Below are 6,944 nucleotides of genomic sequence, written 5' to 3' on the forward strand. Positions count from 1 at the left end.
ATGGAATCTAAAAAAAAAAAGGTAGGGGCAGGACAGGTATAAAGACGCAGACGTAGAGAATGGACTTGAGGACACGGGGAGGGGGAAGGGTAAGCTGGGACGAAGTGGGAGAGTGGCATTGACATATATACACTACCAAATGTAAAACAGATAGCTAGTGGGAAGAAAAATAGCTATAAAAAAGAAAAAGCTAGCTATCTTTTTTTTTTTTAACTTTTGGCTGTGTTGGGTCTTTGTTGCTGCGCGAGGGCTTTTACGGCGAGCAGGGGCTACTCTTCATTGCGGTGGCTTTTCGTTGTGGTGGCTTTTCTTGTTGCGGACCACGGGCTCTAGGCACGCGGGCTCAGTAGTTGTGGCTCATGGGCTTATTTGCTCCGCATCTTCCCAGACCAGGGCTCGAACTCACGTCCCCTGCATTGGGAGAGGGATTCTTAACCACTGCGCCACCAGGGAAGCATGGAACAGGGAGATCAGCTCGGTGCTTTGCAACCACCTAGAGGGGTGGGATAGGGAGGTTGGGAGGGAGACACAAGGAGGGGATATGGGAATATATGTATATGTATAGCTGATTCACTTTGTTATCAAGCAGAAACTAACACACCATTGTAAAGCAATTATACTCCAATAAAGATGTTAAAAAAGAAGGAAAAGCAATAGAGCTCTCCAGGAAGGCTTGCAGCAAAGGCTCATTCCCTTTGGACTCTGGACCATGCCCCTGGGGGTGCCTCGGGACTGCCCGGAGCTTCCCTTCCTTCCACCCTCCCCCTCCCTGGTTTCCAGGATTGACAAAGAGAACTTTTGTTTCTGGCCTTGAGTCCTAGTTTAAGTGCCCCAGCAGCAACCTCAAACAGGCAGAGGGGCCAGGCGGAATAAAGCACCCTAAAGAGTTTTCCTAGAACCACAAGCTGGCAGCCCCAGCAGGCTTTCACAGCCTCCCCACCCAGTTTCTGGATGGGGATCAGAGATAATCTGGTCTTGGTCACCTAGCCAGTCAACACTGGTCTTCCAGTCCAGGGCTTCCTCAGGTTTCTCTCCTGCCTTCATCCTCCCAAAGCCAGGCACCCCCAGCAGTGTGCTAGGATGTGTGCTCACCTCAGGGTTGGTGGAGGACCAGGGAAAGACCTAGCAGGCCTTGTTTCCTATGAAGAAAAGCTCTGGAAAGGTCTTCTGGAGAGTGTGGGCAGTGAACCTGCAAGGAAGGGCAGACCCAAGGTGGCGAGAGTACCCACAGGCCCCACGGAGCCAGCAGGGCCAAGGTCATTAGCCAAGCCCACCAGGTACCAAGCCCAGGGCCTGCGAGAGACGAAGTTGAGCCCCAGCACCTGAGTCAGAGACAGAGTGTTCTGAGCTGGCAGGCAGGGCCCAGGCTAGCATCTGAGAGACATTGCCCAACAAATTGGTCACGGTGGAGATTTCTTCCTTCCTCAGCATCAGATGGTCAGTTCTCCTCATTCCATGTCTCATTGTGGCTGGGTCAGCTTCCATCCAGAGCAAACCGCATGAAACATAAATCACTGAGGTCTGGAGTCTGATGAAGTTAAACCCAGCAGAGCTTTTTAGAACTCTTGATTCAGCCTGTCTAAAAACCATGAATCATCAGACACAGCCCCTGGTTTCATTTAGGAAAACGCCATTGGCTAAGAAGGTTTGGGAGGATTGGGAATGGTGCTGCGCTGCCCTCCTTTGGGGAGAGGGTGCACGGGGAGGGGGGAGAAGAGGTGCCTAGAAGGAAAAGGGAGAGCTGACAGGAGTCCAGGCCTCAGCAGAGCTGCCTGTCTCTCTGTCCTCCCCATGTCCCCAGCAGCCTTGGGACAATACTGTGCCAAGCTCCCCTGGACACCAAGTGTCAGCCCAGGGAAGGGACAGGGCTGAGCACTGCGATGAAGGAGCTGTACTGTCTGTGAACCAGGGGCTGCTTCTCGCCTCACAGAGCGACGCTTCCACAGGCAAAAAGGAGCCCAGCTTCTTCTTCAGGTCTACGTGGGTCCTCAGCTCTCAGGGGTCTCCCTTCCTCCCTGTACCCATGACTCAGGCCCCCTGCATCCTGGTGGATTATTTCAGCGTTTGCCACTCCCATATGTCTCCCAGATGGAGGCCGCACTAATGTCCCTGGTATAGGGAGCTGCTGCCACAAAGTATGCCAGATTCCCAAGTGCTCTAAACCTGTAAAAGGAAAACCAAAAAAAACCCAAACAACACAAAACAGAAACCAGGTCTTGGTTCTAGCCCCCTGTCTACACTGCACTTCTCTTGGCAATGCTGCTGAGGCCAGGCTTGAAGCGAGGGCCGTGTCTTCTGGCTGAGGCTGGGCACCACTCGGCCTCAGGCCTCCAGCTCTCACACTGTTTTGTGGAGGGAGAGCAGCTGAGGCTGGATGAGTGGCTGGATCATGGTTCTGTGGCCAGAACCCCGGGCTGGGACTCCTGGATCAGACACTAACTCTATGTGACCTTGTGCAAGTCACATGACCTCCCTGAACGTATGATTCTCATGTTGGGGATTACTGTAATGAGCAACGCAGTGCAAAAAGGGCCAGGTGTGCTCATAAGGGGAGAAGCCGTGTGAGGGATCACAGTGGTGCAGCAGTTCGCCAAGTCCTCCTGTTCCCTCCCTCATTACAGACGTGCCTTTGGTGAAGTGGGGAACCAGAGAGCTGGGGCCTGGGAGCTGGCCTGTCTCCTGCGCTGCTGTCATCAGGGGAAAGCAAAGTCGCTGAACACAAAGCAACAGGACATTTCACAGAAAGGGAATACTCTGAAGGCCCCACCAATGGCCCAAGTCCCCGGCTGGATAACCGCTGGTGGCCCACCCTGACCAAGGCTCTCAGTGTAGGAAGCTCCAGCTGTCTGGGCCCCCGTGGAGCTGAGCGAGGGGGTGGGGTGCAGGGCTCGGCACCCAGCTCTTGGCACCCCACCAGAGAGAGCATCAAAGATAGTGGCGTGCACTCTTACTGGTCACAACCTGCTACCCTCCCTCCTGTGGCACATGCCTCCCAGGCAGGGACAAGGTCCAGGAGGACATGCCAATTGTCTGGCACTCACATCTGGCCCGGAAATGAATCTACGATAGCTGCAGGCTTGGGTCTGTGTCAAAATCCAGATGTCAGGGCCTCCCTCAGCAGCAGGACACCTGGATTCCGGGGCCAGAGATCCACAGGCAGTGGGATCGCCCCGGCTTCCTGCTGGGTTCATAGTCCTCCCAGGGCCCTGATCAGGTGCCTCAGGCCAATCTTGCCCCTCCAGAGCCAGGGCACAGTGCCCCCATCCCCGCCATTTTTTCTGTTGGTTAACATTTTTATTACCCAAGTATAACAGGCACGAATATTTAATGGAACTCAGGAAAGAGTGGCAAAACTGTCCTAACTTTATTTTTCTAAATCCGAGAGAATTGCTAGAAGCTCTCCGGCCGGAATTGATCCCGTCCAGCCTCCATGAACATCCCCAGAGCATGCCACGTCCCCCCTCAATGTGAATAGGGCACAGGCCTCCATCATTCCCCCCACAGGAGGAAGCCCCCGTCTCTCTTCCAAGTCTGGGCACTTTCATGGAATGCAACTCCCCTGGGGAGCAACCCAGCTCATTCTCTCAATGGGGCTAGTACTTGTTAAAGGCCTCGGCCCTCAGGCAGCCCCCAAAACACTAAAGGTTGTTACCCCAGAATGGGAGCCTGGCCACACTGTCTGTGCAGAGAAGGGAGATCATCTCTTCATTTTATCGCTTGTGCATCTGCTCCCACAAACAACTGCAGAATAATCTCTGCACTAAATTATTCAGACATTTTCCTGCCATATGTGCAAATACCATTCTGTAGTTTGCTTTTTTCCCTCAGACCTCTTTCTAATCGATAAGTATAGATCCACTTCATCATTCTCAGTGGTCGCCTAGTACTTCATTGTTTGGATGATCCTCATTTTACCCAGCACAGTCCCCCACTGATGGTGGCTTCTAGGTTTTCAGTGTTACGAGGAATGGCAGGGTGAACACTGCTAGCATGCAACAAACGCTCCCTCCTGTGCTTCTCCCTCAGGGCCGATGGGATAATCAGGAAGCCTGAGTTTGGAAAACCTAAGGGGGAGCAGGTAAAAGGAGTCTGCCGGAGCTTGGAGGGGACTGGCAGAAGAGGGAGATGGCGAAGCCACAGCATCTCAGCCTGCCCCACCAGGTAGAGCTTTAGCAGATTATCCTGTTATGCTCAAGGCCTTCCTGGGAAAGGAGGGGGGAAGGCAGGGGTGATCCTGCTATTTTTACAAATGAAGACTCAGATAAAATGACTTTCTTCAAGGCAGTATGAAGGGTGAGCCTCAGGGACAAGGGGAAACCCAAGACCACGACACTTCCTTCTGGCAGGAGAGACCAGAGGTGGATTCATAAAACAGAGGAGCAAACTGAGGCTCAGAGAGGGGAGTGGACTTGCCCAGAGTGACACAGCAAATGGCAAAGCAGAGAGCCAGACATAATGACCATTGTTTGTATGGCTTCTTCTGGCCCTCTTCCCGGGCCCCCTCCCTAGTGACCTGGCACACAACTTGCTCAAGGGCAGCTTTCTTGGCAATGCCACGGTCCTCTGGTTTCTGGTCCATTGACCCTATCACTTCGCATGACATCCATACACCGCCGGTTCCTCTGCCTCCCAGCCTGGGTACAGGTCCTGGAGCCCAGATGAAGGCAGCAGCCACGTTCCCTGCCCAGGGACTGTGCCAGAGAAGGAAATGAGGCTTGTCTGGCACAACCGGCTCAGCCAGGCAAACCTCATTTCCTTTCTGACAGGGGAAGAAGTTCCAGTTCTAAGAAGAAATTAGCCTCTAGGAATGTCCGAACTCCCACCTCCTGGAAGAAACAGGAGGAGAGTGTGTCTGGGAGTGTGGTGGAGACTTGCCAACCTAGAACTCAGTCATCTTCTCATTTCCTCAACCTCTCCCCCATCCTTCCCACACACAGCTTCCCTCTGTCACCAGCAGCAAACGCTCCTGCCTGGGGAGGTTTTACTCATATATCAATACCTGCATGGGCACCCACCCACCTGGACACCACAGCCCTGCTTCCAAAGGACATTAGTGATTAGGCATCCAGGTCACATTCTCCCATGGAAAAGAGATACTATACTGGGTGGGGGGGGGGCTGGTGTCCACCAGATCCACACCCACGGCTACTGGGCTCTGCCTGGCTCAGACTTGGTTTGGTTCTCAGGTGAAGTGGGAGACTAAGGGCACTTCTCAACGAAATGGCAACCCCAAGAGCCTGGCCCTGGCCCCCTTCCTCCCTGGCACCTTGGAGCCCACCAAGGCAGGGTTCAAGTCCCCCTCCATCACCAAGGCCGCCAGTCCAAACACCTTCACTCAGGGGAGGCAGGAAGGGGTGAGGAAGCAGCACTGGTGAGGTCCTGGGTGTCTCCAGAAGAGGAGCGGTCACTTGCCCTGAGATCCACTCACCCATCTGCCACAGACACGTGCCCTAGAAGAGGAAAAAAGGAAGATCCCCAGCACACCTGGTGTGTGCATGTGTATATGTGGGTAATGTGTGCACAGCAGTCTCTATGTATATCCCTGCACTTTTAAAAATTTAACAAATATTTGTAACATGTATAATGCTTATTATGAGCCAGTCTGAGTGCTTTATAAGATTAATTTACTTGACAATCCTACGAAAGAAGTACTGTTATCCCCATTACACAGATGAACAAAGTGAGGCACAGAGAGGCTAAATCACTCACTCAAGGTCGTGGAACCAGGAAGAAGGAGCAATAGGATTTGAACCCGAGCATTCTGGCCTCTCCTAGGCACATGTCAGCATATATGCATCTGCGTGGATATGTGCATCTTTGGGGAGGGAAGGGTGCCCCACTTAACCCGGACCTTACAGTTTGGAAAGCCCTGTAAGGCAGCAGCACTTTGTCCAAAGGAGTCTCCTGGCTGGAAAGTCAGATCTGAGTACCAGCCACCTCTGCTCAAGCCTGAGGCCACTAGGGCTCCTTCCAGCAGCCACAGGGATGGGTGGAGACAGCCAGATGGCCCTGGTGGGGCTACAAGGGGCTGCCCTTCCTGCTCTGTTTCCCAACCGGTCCCACAAGCACAGCTCCATCCCAGCAGGGCCTGCAGCCCCCTCAGCCTGGACGGCGGGAGTGACCTCTCCTGCACACTGGTTTCCTCCGGCCCATGTCTTCCAGATGCCAATTCAATCGAAGCAGCATGTCAGAGGCTGCTGATGCCTGACCCCAGGGGCGCTGCAGAGGAGGAGCAGGTGGTGCCCAGACTTACTGTCTCAAGTCCTTGGATCACAGCTAAGACCTTTGAGAGCGTCTGGTTAAATTTCCTGGGGCTGACAAGAAAGCTTATTTATCTAAGCTACCCTGTGAACACCTTGTGTAAATGGCTCTGAGAACTATCTCAGAACCATGCTGGCGTTGGTGGAAAACAGCAGAATGTGGCCGGAGAACTGCTAGGGAAACTTCTACTCTGAAGTGGCACCAGCTGCTGCATAGTGAGTACCTGTGAGGTGTCAGTCATTGTGTTTCAGACACGTCATCCCTTTGAAGCCTCAAAAAGTCTCTACGTGTTATTACTCCCATTTTACAGATATGAATATGAGGCTCAGATGGGGAAACGGCTGATCCCAGTGAGGTGCGTGCACCCTGTGTGATCCCAGCGAGGTGCGTGCACCCTGCGTGATCCCAGTGAGGTGCGTGCACCCTGCGTGATCCCAGTGACGTGCGTGCATCCTGTGTGATCCCAGTGAGGTGCGTGCACCCTGTGTGATCCCAGGCAGGGCTGTGGAGCGTGGCCAGGTGAGGCGCCACCTCCTCCCCCCACCCAATCCCCCAGCCTCTCACATGAGGCAGGCACAGGAGGCAGACCTCTGCTTTCCTCACATCCTCCCAGCAGGCAGCCCCAGTCACTGCCCTCCAGCTCTGGGAGAACCCAAACCCCTTACATCAGAAGAGAAACCACC

Source organism: Leucopleurus acutus (genome assembly GCF_964270905.1).
Source record: "Leucopleurus acutus genome assembly, chromosome: 7".
NCBI lineage: Eukaryota > Metazoa > Chordata > Mammalia > Artiodactyla > Delphinidae > Leucopleurus > Leucopleurus acutus.